The 11691-nt window shown below is 51.7% G+C and overlaps 1 protein-coding gene across 1 annotated transcript in view; it reads right to left on the reverse strand.

The window, feature by feature from the left end:
• Positions 1–11382, reverse strand: part of CAPN5 (calpain 5) — a 52528-nt gene extending 41146 nt beyond the window's left edge. Inside the window, exon 1 of the mRNA XM_071432967.1 lies at positions 11270–11382. The gene's annotated coding sequence lies outside the window, so the exon portion shown is untranslated. The remainder of the gene's footprint in view (positions 1–11269) is intronic.
• Positions 11383–11691: the final 309 nt, after the last annotated feature.

Genomic DNA, 11691 nt, shown 5'->3' on the forward strand with positions numbered 1-11691 from the left:
GGGGAAGCTGAAACCACACTGATGGAAATTAGAAAACAAGACATGATTTCTTCTCAAATTGACTGTGGTTAACCAGGGAAGCTAATTCCCATGGGAAGTTACAGGTAGCTCGTGTCCAGATGTTTTTGAGCACAGTTGGACATCTTTACAGAGCAGCTGCTTTAGCCAAAATGCAAATTACTGAACACTCACAGTGGTTACTTGCTGAAACAAAACTGTTGAAGAACAGAAAACTGAATATCCCCTTCTGGCCTTTATCTCTTTTCTTCATCAGGTCATATCTCTGTTCTCATTTAAGAGCTAAAGGTGAAATAATAATTTTCACTCTTAATTATGTTTATATCAAGCTCTGATTTAAATGAGTGATTTGTTACAGCACAGATGGCATCCAAATCAGGACACCTTAACATGGCACCTTTCAGCCTGAGGGTTAATTTTGCATGAGCAACCACAGGGACTAGCTGCTCCCCCTCAGAAACTCAGAGTGGTGGATTTAGCTCCAAAAAACATCCTGGTGGGGCTAAACGCTGTTTGTTCTAAGTGAGTAAACCCTCTGGCTTTTTGCAAGCATGTAAGTAGAGCAAATGCTCCCTGATGGATCCTCCTCCTCCATGAAGCAGGAAAAACCATCACTCTGCAGAGATCCTGGTCCCTTCTGCAAAGCACTCCAAGACCTGCAAAGGAAGTTGCTGTCTAACAGCTGGCTATTTCTGAAAATAAACTCAAAAAAAAAATGTCCTTTTGACAAGGGCATGTAGTGATAGGACAATCTGGAATGGCTTTAAACTGAAAGGGAGTAAGTCTAGATTTGATAACAGGAAGCAATTCTTCAATGTGAAGGCGGTGAGGCACTTGCACAGGTTGCCCAGTGAAGCTGGGGCTGCCCCATCCCTGGAAGTGCTCAAGGCCAGGCTGGATGGGGCTCTGAGCACCCTGGTCTAGTGGAAGGTGTCCCTGCCCATGGCAGGGGGTTGGAACTGGAAGGTCTTTAAGGTACTTCCAACCAAACCATTCTACGGTTGTATGAATCAAGAGCAATCTTTCATTAAAAAGTGCATTTGCACCCAGGCCAGCAAAGGGCAGGGTCACACATCCTGGCAGAAAGCTGCTGCAAGTGACTCCATATCACCAAAGCATGCCTGGCTGTCAGCATCTGCACAAAATCAGCTGGAGATAAGATGTCACATGTGGAGGCTGTTTCCGGCAAGGCACAGCGATCTTCATCACACTTGCTTTATTTCCTCTGGATTTTTTTTCCACCAAAACATCACTCCTTTATTGCTTAACAGCAAGATGACAGCACAGGGAGAGACATAGCCAGTCAGCAGGTCTGCGTGCATGGATTGGGATATTTTCTTCCTGGGAAGGCCAGGGTTAACAGGGGGGTCTAGGCATCCTTGAATACCCATCTCCTTTAGGAGCCAGCGGGGGGTGTGCTGACCAGGAGCTCCCTTTCTGCTTGGATGACTCACACTGGGACAGAGGCCTTTGACTGGGGAGTTCCTCATTCCTCACAGCTATGAGTCACCGTTTGCAAACACAGTCAGATGTTGGAGCTGCAGGAGAAGAGGCAGCCCCACACTGGGAACACTCTCATAACCCTGCGCTGGCTGGAGCTCTGCCTGGCCAGAGCTCTGCACACAAATGGAGCTTGTGGCACCAGCCAGACCAGCCCTTCCCTCAGCACAGGCTCTAAGATCAGGTGGGACCAGGACACATGTCTGAAAGCATCCTGACACAGGAAGGAGTAACAAGCTCAAAGCAAACCTGGTGGCAGCCTCTCCCACTGGATCAGAAAATGCAGGAGGCTGGAGGGATGCAGGAATAGCAGGGAGAAGAATGAAACAACAGCAAAAGGTGGTGGCAGAGAGACAGACCCAAAAGCAGTAGAAAGAGCAAGGCAGTAACATGGCACCAGGCAGCCTGAGGGAAAGCAGAGATGTGCTGAATATATTCACCACTCAGGGTCCAGCTCAGCCCAATCCACTTGTGGTTTGAGGAGAATGCAGAAGCTAAGTTTTGGGTACCTTCCACATGCTGTTAGGTCCCTCACCCAGCATTACTGATTGTGTGATGTTAGGCTTGTTTCCCAAGTCACAGAAGGGTTAAAAACCCTTGGAGATCACCAGGAGTTGCAGGACAAGTAACAAAAGGTGAATTAATAGGCTCTGCCAATGCCAAGTCCCTGGAGACAGCCATGACTTCACTAACCCCTCATGCCTCAGCACACCCTGACCCTGGTTAATAATTGTAAGGAGCAGCACAGGGCCAGCAACACCAAAGCACTCCCAAGCTCTCTCAGCAGCCAATGCAGATTCCAAAAAAACACTTTTGTGCAGGAGAAGGCAGGAACCTTCTCCAGCACACAACACTGCTCACACAGAGCAGGTTTTCAGGCACTGGAAAAATACAGCCTAGGAAGAGCAGACTCACACACACAGAATCAAACCACCTGCACGCATGGTCATCCAGACACATGGCTCCTGCCTAGCCCAGGAGGGCTGTCACCCCACATGAGGATCATGTTGAACACAAACCACACACCCCATGATGTTACAGAGATGCTCTGCCCCTCTCAGCATCCATTTTGATCACCAGAAGAGGAGGGGAGAGGATGCTATCTTTGCAGGTTTGGACTGAGAACGCGTTTTTATTATTTATTCAGCATTTCTAATTGAACAGCTAGACCTGCTCCTTTTAAATCCAGTCACACTGACTCCAGTGGGAGCCTTGCACCACATCAATACACTCACACTGGTCTTCCTGCCAGTTGAGCAAAAAAATTATCGTCTAAAGGCAGGCCTGTACCTTTATGAGGTGGAAAGAGGGAAGGACTAGGACAGAAGAATAACAGGGCATTGCTTGATGTAGCCATGTGAGCCTTTTTCTTGGGCATTATGGGTGACAGAGGTGTTTATTTAAGAGGTTGAGGAACTGGAAAATCCATTCAGAAAAGTCATCATTAATGCAGATAAAATGCAGCACGTCTCCATGCAAATGCTCTGCCTTCAATAGCTTCCGCAGCCTCTGGGATGATTAAAGCAATTGAACTTCAAATGAGGAATTCGGGAGGAGCAGAAGAGATAACGGGGCTGCAGCTACTCTGTAGGAGAGTGAGGAGAGGCAGCTGGATCCTCAAGATCATCCCTGCCAGGCTAGCTGGGATGTTTGTCCTTCTGGCTGACCCAGAGCATCCTTCCTGCAGCTTCAGCCCTGACCACTTCATAGCATGCCCTATCTCCCTCTGGAGCCTTCAAGGAGAGGATGGATGGGGCGTGTGGGACGTGTCCCTGCTCATGGCAGAGTACTGCAATGAGATGGTCTTCAAGGACCCTTCCAACCCAAACCATTCTGTGACTCCATAACAACACCATCCCCAAGGCAATTTCTTCTCTCTCCATCACCTCCACTCCTTGCTGCTGGCAGAGCCCAAAACTCCATCCCCACAGAGGCCCAGAGGTACAACCAAGTCCTTCAGGTCTCCTCTCGAGAGCTCCTGGCCATTCCCAGAAATGCGTCCCTTGACCTGCTCCACTTCAAGCAGAATAGGAACATCTCCTGCAATTCCAGATGATGGAGGCACCCCAAATGCTTCTGACAACAGGCTCCACACCACAGGTTTCACCCCAGTCCTACAGCTGCTGGCCTCAAGTCAGGTCTCAAACCTCTGCCAAGACTCCCACCTTTTGCTAATAAACCACTCAAGGATTTTCTCTTTGCCTGACCCAAACCTGAATAAAAGCACCAAGGCACTCTGTGAAAAGGTCCAAGAGGGCACAAAGTCCACTTCAGACTTGGGTCCTCCCTGCTCAGTTTTCTCTTTGACAGGCCCTCAACCCACTTGCTAGTCACTTCCCAAAACCCACATCCTATAAATTCCAAAGTCACAACAGCAAATATCAGACCACACCTGGGTACTGACTGATAAGAAAATTCTCCTTGTCTGTAAAACTTTCAGGATCGAGCAGCAAAATCTGCTGGGTTTAAATTTAATTTTACCTCCTTTTCCATCTCTGTCTTAACTGAATTTTTCTTACTGTGACTATTCTAAAGCATCATGAGCACAAAAGTAATATTTGAAGGCTTGCAGCAACTGATAGTGCTGCTGCTTTTGAACAGGTCTCTCTTAGGCAGACTGGACCACCTCAAATCTGTGAGATTTATTAGAAATCCTTGTTATTGGATTCACTCAGTTCTCACAAGCCTAAAGGTCTGAATGCAAGTTCCCACTGTCTTAATTTGAGCTCTTCAAACTGTTTCTGCCTTGGATGCTGCAACTCCCCCAACCTCCAGCCAGCTTTTCCCCCCATTATTCCTTCATTTCAGCAGTGCTGCCCTTCTCTAATCACAGAAGTAAGAGTTTGCCAAACAACCCTTGGAGCAGAAAGGCTGCTGCTTTCTCCTGGCAGGGACTGGACATAACCTTTCCCCTTCCTTCAGGGAGATGGATACAGGTCACAATCCTGAGCACTGCATCCACTCCGTGTTCCAGATCATAGAGTAATGGAATGATTTGGGTGGGAAGGGATCTTAAAGGTCATAAAGTCCAATACCTTCTGCCATGGACAGGTGTCCATGTCCTTTTCAGTGAGGATTCCTCCTCTTACGAAGACCTATTGCTTCGTTGCAGCCCAGCAAGGCTGGTGCTTGCTCCTGATGCCATGGCTGGCAGCCAGACCCATCACCCCGCTCTCACCCAAACAAAACTGCCCACCACTGCTCTGAGGTCTGTCTGGATTCCCTGCATGGCCTGGCTTGCCCTCAGGAGGAGGCTCAGAGCATGTTCCTAACCCATGCTGAGCAGCAAGCAGAGAGTGTGGGTTGAGCACAGCACTCTGGGATCGGGACTAAGCCCCCTCCTCCTCTCCCAGACACTGCCCTGGCCCAAGTCCTTGCTCTGCATCTCTTCAGACACTCTGATGTTGCAGCAGCTCCCAGCTGGAGCAGTGAGTCTGGGAGCATGGATGAGATGCACCCTGTGACTCAGGGAGGAGTTTCACTCCCCTGCACGGGACAGGACCCTGACACAGCCCCGTGTTAGATGCAATAAATCACCACTCTCCTGCTCCTGCATGAAGACCTGCCAGGATCCAAAGGCAACACTTGCTGGGCAGGCATCCAGCACCCACCATCCCCATCCTGCACTCATGCAGCAGTGGTAGTCTGGCTCTGAAAAAGTAGAGTTTGCAGCTGCAGCTTTTATCAAATCAAGGCTTCCCCTTGCTCAGCAGAGAAATCACCTCCCTTAATCACCCCTAAGCAATTCTCACAGTATTTACACATGCTCAGACAACTCGTAGGACCTGCTCTTCAAGGATTTGGGAGCAACAAGCCTGCAAACATTTCATAGTAAGCTTTTGATTATCAGGGTGTGCCTCAGAAAATATAAAACAAATGAAGCCCAAACCCAGAGAGACAAACAGACATGCATCCTTCGTCTCTGTACAGGACAGGAGGAAATGGTGGAACAGCCCAGGAGGGGCTGTGAAGGAATGGAGTCAACCAAAGCCACCTGCATCCTGCACCATGGAGTCAGGGGAGCTCAAACTAGTGGAAATGTGATGAAAACTGGGATGGAGGGTGCTTGCTGCAAGGGAGGGATGCCTTTTGTCACCCAGAGAAATCACTGTATGGATTATTTGGAGATGTAACCAAAAGAACTCCAGCAACAAGCACAAAAACATGGGGCAACATGGTTTAAGGGATGGTAATGCAGGAGCAGAGCTGGAGCTTTGCCCTTTTCCCCAGGAGCTCAGAGAGACCTGCTGCTGCCTGTCGTGCTGTAGCTACATAGGAAGCAATATTCTGGGTACCTTTCCTGGTCTGCCACAGCCCTGTTTGATAGCTATGTCTAGGTCACAGGATAAACCTTGAAGGAATCAACCAGGGCTGCAGTCTCCCTCACATAAGGATGAGCTGCAGCCAGGAGAGGAGAAAATTTCATAGAATCATGGAACCACAGAATGGTTTGGGTTGGAAAAGACCTTACAGATGATCTAGTTCTCTGCCATGAGGCATATTTCATTAGACCAGGTTGCTCAAAGTCCCATCAAACCTGGCCTTGAACACTGCTGAGGATGGGGCATCCACAGCTTTACTGGGTGACCTGTGCCAGTGCCTCAACATCCTCACAGGAAAGAATTTCTTCCTACCATCTAATCTAATCTAAACCTGCTCTCTCTCAGTTTGAAGCCATTCCCTCTTGTCCTATCTCCCCATGCCCTTGTAAAAAGTCTCAGCTCTCTCTTGCAGCCCCTTTATGTTTTGGAATGTGCTCTAAGGTCTCCTTGAACCCTTCTCTTCTCCAGGCTGAATAATTCCAACTCCCTCAGCCTGTTTTCATAGTGGAGGTGCTCCAGCCCTCTGACTGTCCTCATGGCCTCTCCTGGTGTCTTTCCAACACATCTGTCTACTACTGGGGGCTATAATAAGCTGGGAAAGTCCCTGCATGGTACGGAGAAGGAGCCCTCTCCCACAAATCATTTCAGAGCTTCACATTAAGGCTTCCAGCCTCCCAGCATGGGGCAGACTTTAGGTGGTTGGGATGCTTTATAGTCTCCTCTCCCTTTAACCTTCGTTCCCAATGGATGGAAGTCACAGGACAGGAGGGAACAGAGCTGATGCTCAGATGGATGGTGGAATGACTAAAACTGGTCATTTCTGCACAAGGGCAAACCAAGGGGCGGGGAGAGCTTTTCTCTGCCAGAAGAGTATTTTAAGGCAAAATGCATCAAAGTGTTATTGAACTGGGACACAAAAGCTGCAGGCAGGGGCTTAGGAGCTCAGTCCAGCCCCTCTGAAGGGCTGGACCAGGCCCAAAGGAGCCAGGCTCTGACCTAAATGCTGCAAACCCCGCGGGCTCCCAGCACGGCTTTGCAGGGGTATCATCTGTCACATCTCCAGTCCAGGAAGATCCCCAAAGCATGAGGATCTGCAATATTGGCTGAAAAACCAATGCATCATGCAGAAAAGCAAAAACTGTGAAGTCTCCTTGGCCACAGAGTGGAGCAGAAAGGATTTTTTCCCAGAGAGGATGAAAAACTCAATGGCAACCATTCCTATTTCCCTCCACAACCTGAAGAAGTCACCCCCATGTCAAAGGGGTGCCTCCTACAATGCAGGAGAATTTAGTAGGAATAAGCTATGGATGAATATTCTCCATGGTGTGAAAGGGAGAGCTCAGAGCAGGTAAAGGGTTAATGCAGCCAGACAAACGTAGCTTCCATGAAGCCACCGGGTCTGTGTCCATTTTCTGCAGTGCCCAGAGCCTGGCCCTTTCTCCCTGGGTAATCAACTGGAAGTGAGCAGAGCGATCACCGCCCCTCACTCCCCACCGGTGACACTGCCCTCGGGGCTGGGGCATGCAGGAGCCCCGTCTGGCTGGAGCAGGCCAGCACAAGCCCACTGCCAAGGAGGCTTTGTGCCCCACAGCCCCTCAGAGGAGCAGCTGAAGGTGAAGGCATGAAGACATAAGTGAGTAAATGGTGCCCAAGTGTGCCCTGCCCCACCACGGCACGAGCAGAGGGCAGCAAACACCTCTGGGTGGGCTGAGGAGGCTTCTCTGTGGAAGGGGTTTCCCCTCTGGACATCTGCAGAGAAAGGACTTGACAGCTCTGGAGATTAGCGAGGAGGAAGAGAGAGAGCGCCTGATCCCAGCCTTCAAGGCACAGCTGCATCCTTCTCCTTCTCTCTGTATTAACCTGATGCTGCCTGCTTGGAGAAAGCATTAGGAGAAGAATCTTGGCATCTCTGGACAGCCAAAAATATCCAATAATTAACGCACAAGCGTGAGCAGATTTAGAGGATGCACCCGTTCTTCGTATCATCATCCCCCAGCACAAATACTGTCTAAATTCCTCTTGGGATCAGAGCCAAAGCCTTTTTTAAAGCATGGATGCTTTGTTATTAATCTGTGCAGCAACCAGGAAAGGGAGAGATGGATTCATTTTTCTGAGGCATAATCAAAGACAAAAAATTATCTCAGCTGGGCATCATCTGCTTCATGGCTGGTCTGGTCCCACATCAGGAAGATGGTGAGACCTGCTTGTCTAACACAGCCCTTCCCAAAGGAGACACCAGGACAGGGTGTCTGGACCACAGAGTCCTGGCCTCCTACACTGAAAAGTGCTAAGACCTCCTTCTATCACAGCCAAGCACCTTGCAAGAGAGGTGATGTGCTCTAATTCACACCCTCCTACTCTCCTCTGGTGTGACACAGTTGCAGAGCCTCTAGACAAGCCTCCTAAGCTAAACTGAATGAATTCACACCCCAGCAGCAACATTGCCCTCGGTTTAAATCGCTCTTCTGCCTGCCTGGAGCTCACCCCTTGGATATATTTGGAGTCAGCAAGCACATCCTCTCTCTGCCTTTGTTTCGCTGGGCTTGGCTTTTATAGCCTCGTATAATAGCTCTCCATCCCTCTGAGCAGCTTCAGAGCCCTTTTCCCTGCACCTGCTCCAGGCTGAGTTAATCCCTCTCAAGCACCAGATCGAAGAGCCTGGTCCTTCCACGTTAACTCTTCCGTACCCATGTCCCACAAACACCCTTTGCCTGTTTCCCTTCGCCTTTTTGCAACACTCCTGGGGGCATCCAGGACCAAAGCAGCCCTGAACCCCCAGTCTCAGCTATCCCAACATGATTCAATCTCTAAACACAGCACAAAGTCCAGACACAGCGTGCCCCACTGTACCGGCTGGTGTACAACTTAGGGGCCAGCCCCATAGCCTGAGCTCAGCTGCTGCTCTCTGGCCGAGCACCTCATCCACCTCTCAGCTTGGTTTCGCAGCCGGATCTCAGCACGAAAAATGAGAATGAGCTCAGATCCTCCCTTAAAGGCTTTAAGCAGATTTAAGCTCTGTTGCGTGGGCTTAATCTGTCCAGCAGTGCCCTTTGTCACCTCCCCCAGCCCCCCCGGCAGAAATCTTCTCCACTGACATATTCCCACATGCACCGTGTAAACTGCCAGCACATCCAGGTAAAGGAGACCTGGAGCATCTCCTTTCCCCAAAAATGAGAGCACAGCTACAGGTCAGTCCCCTTCAGTAATAGTTCTGGGTTTCCATCTCCTTCCACCTCAGGGGCTTGAGAATACCCAGGGTAGTTGTCAATCACCAGCTGAAAGCTCCCTTGAACAGAAAATGCCATGGTGGACAGCAGCTGGGCAGGGATTTTCCTGGGCTTGTGGCCATGTCAAAGCCACACCTAAGTCATTTCATACAGGGACTGGGGTGCTGATGACAGGGAGCAGGCTGGACTTGAGTCTGCCACAAACCTGAGTGCCTTGGTCACGTCTCTTTGCCCCTATTTCATGTGTCACTGCTTTGCAGATGGAATTATTCCTTCTGCGTGTCATCATGGTGTCCTTACAACATGACAAAGGGACTTGATTTCTACTCTGAGCAGGGCCTGCTAGAGCAAGCCCTGCTGGCTCCCTCAAAACCTGCTTTTCCTTTCCCTCATGACTTGATCCTTAATTCTTATGCCAACAAGAAAGTTTTTCCCAACCATTTCTGGCACATGGCTGCTGGCAAGCACCAGCCACCGAGCGAGCCAGCCCCCACACACACAGCAGCACCTGTACACATGCACCCACTGCAGGAGGGGTTCAGACCTCACATCCCACTCCTAAGGGTACCAAAAGGGTTTCTGAAAGAGCATCTCTCACTCCGTCTTGGGTTTTACAACCCCACTGCCTGGGTCATGGGCTGGAGCTGAGCCCCAGGTGATTCACATGAAAGAATTGCTTAAATAAGCAGGAGGCAGCTGATGTTCCTGGGAAGAGCAGGTGGAAATAGAACCCACCAGGAGAGATGTGCCTGTAGCAGTATGTTGCACCGAGCAGGAGTAAGGGGTGAGCACTTGCATCAGGCTCTGCACCTCCATCCATGCCTGACTCTACTGCTTTTCCCCTGCCCTAGTCCTTGCTGCCCCAAGGATGCTGCCAACAGGTGACTCCTGCTCTCACCTGTATGCCAAAATTTGTTCCTCCTCAACTCACTGCTACCCTGAGCAGCAGGGCCAGCCAGGCTCCCTGCACCTTGGGCTACCCACTCTTCATGTGCAGAGCGAGGGGTGAGAGATGCAGCTCCAAGGACCTTGTGTTGCCTTCCCTCCAGTTTAACAGCGGTTCAGCACGCTTGGAACCCAGGCTGACCTGGGCAGGAGGATCCATGAAGATACAAGATGGGATGGAGATAAAAGGTGCCCTGGGGAAAGCCTGCAGCGTGGTCCTTGCTGGATGCAGAAGACAAGCAGCTGAGGATTTAAGAGCATTCTCCACCATGCACCGAGCTCCCTGCTCTGCTTCCAGCTCCATTTGCCGTGGCTGCACTCCCCACCAAGCTCAGAGCTAGCACAGCATCCAGGCAGAAATGGTAACTGGTGATAAATAACTGGTTATATATCCAAGCACGACACAGGCTGGATCTGCAGAGCCAGGCGTGCAGCCCACGCTAACCTGCAGCTACCAGAGTGGGAGGTGAGGGATAGAAGACCAGAGCCACATCCAGTGGGACACCCTCTGCTAGAAAGCACCAAGCTCAAGCTCAAAATAACATGTTTCAGGGAAGGGAGGAAAGACTGGTATTTGGGAAATCCAGATTCCTATCTCTGCTTGGAAACCCCAAAAGCCATCAGTGTCCTGCACCCCAGCAGTGAGTTAGCCTTTCTTGAGAGCAGGAGCTCTCTCTCGCCTTAACTTTCCAGGAGACTTTCCAAAAGCCCCTGCGTTTGTCCCAAAAAAATGGAACAAAGAACAATACTGAAACCTCAGGATTTTTTCTCAGGGCAGAAATCCTGCAGCTCTCCAGCCAGCACCCAGGCCTCGGTCTCAAAGTTTCTGTCCAGCCCGGCTCCACAAGCTGAACAGGGGAGCAGTTGTGGGGTTTTAACCATCCGGGATGCAACTTTCCTATGCACCACGCCGAGTACCCCGACTTCAGCACCCCCAAACACCGGCGCTCACGCCAGCGCTTGCTGAAGGCAAAGGCAGCAGCGTGCTCCGCGCAGGGGAGGAGCAGGGTGCCCGCTTCGGGCTTTTTTTCCCCAAAAACCCTTTAGGCACACACACACACGCTCACGTACCAACACACACTGCCCCCACCCCGGAGTGCAGCTGCTACGCGGTTCCCAAAGCCACAGGTGCCCCCGAGCATCCCCCGAGGACGCGGCGGGACCCCCGGGCGGGGCGCGGAGCCGTCCCCCCGCGGCGGGAGCAGCGGCGGCGCTGCAGGGCCGAGCCACCCCCTCCCGGGGCCGGGGTCGCCTTACCTGCCCGGGGCTGGTGCGGGTGCCCGGTGCCGGTGCCGCCGCTCCGGGCGCGCCGCTGCCCGCAGCGCTTCGCCTCCCGCAAGCACCGCCCCGACGGGCGGGCCGGGACCGCGCCTGCGCCCCGCACCGCGCTCCGGGCGCCACGGAACCGGCACCGGCACCGGGACACGCCACGGAACCGGCACCGACACCGCGAGTGGCACCCGGGGGTGGGAACCGGCACCGGGAATGGGAACGGCGCTGGGATCGGGAATGGGAACTGGGAACCGGATCGGGAACTGGACAGCGAACCGGCACCGGGAACTCTCACTAGGAATGGGAACCGGCACCGGAAACTGGCGCTCCCCACTGCTGGGAACTGTGGTCACTACTGGGAGTGGGGACTGGCACCACCCGGTAGTGGGAAATAGGAGCGGCGCCAG

This window comes from Agelaius tricolor, unplaced genomic scaffold, assembly GCF_023055355.1.
Source record: "Agelaius tricolor isolate 1412-34295 unplaced genomic scaffold, bAgeTri1.0.p SCAF_9, whole genome shotgun sequence".
NCBI lineage: Eukaryota > Metazoa > Chordata > Aves > Passeriformes > Icteridae > Agelaius > Agelaius tricolor.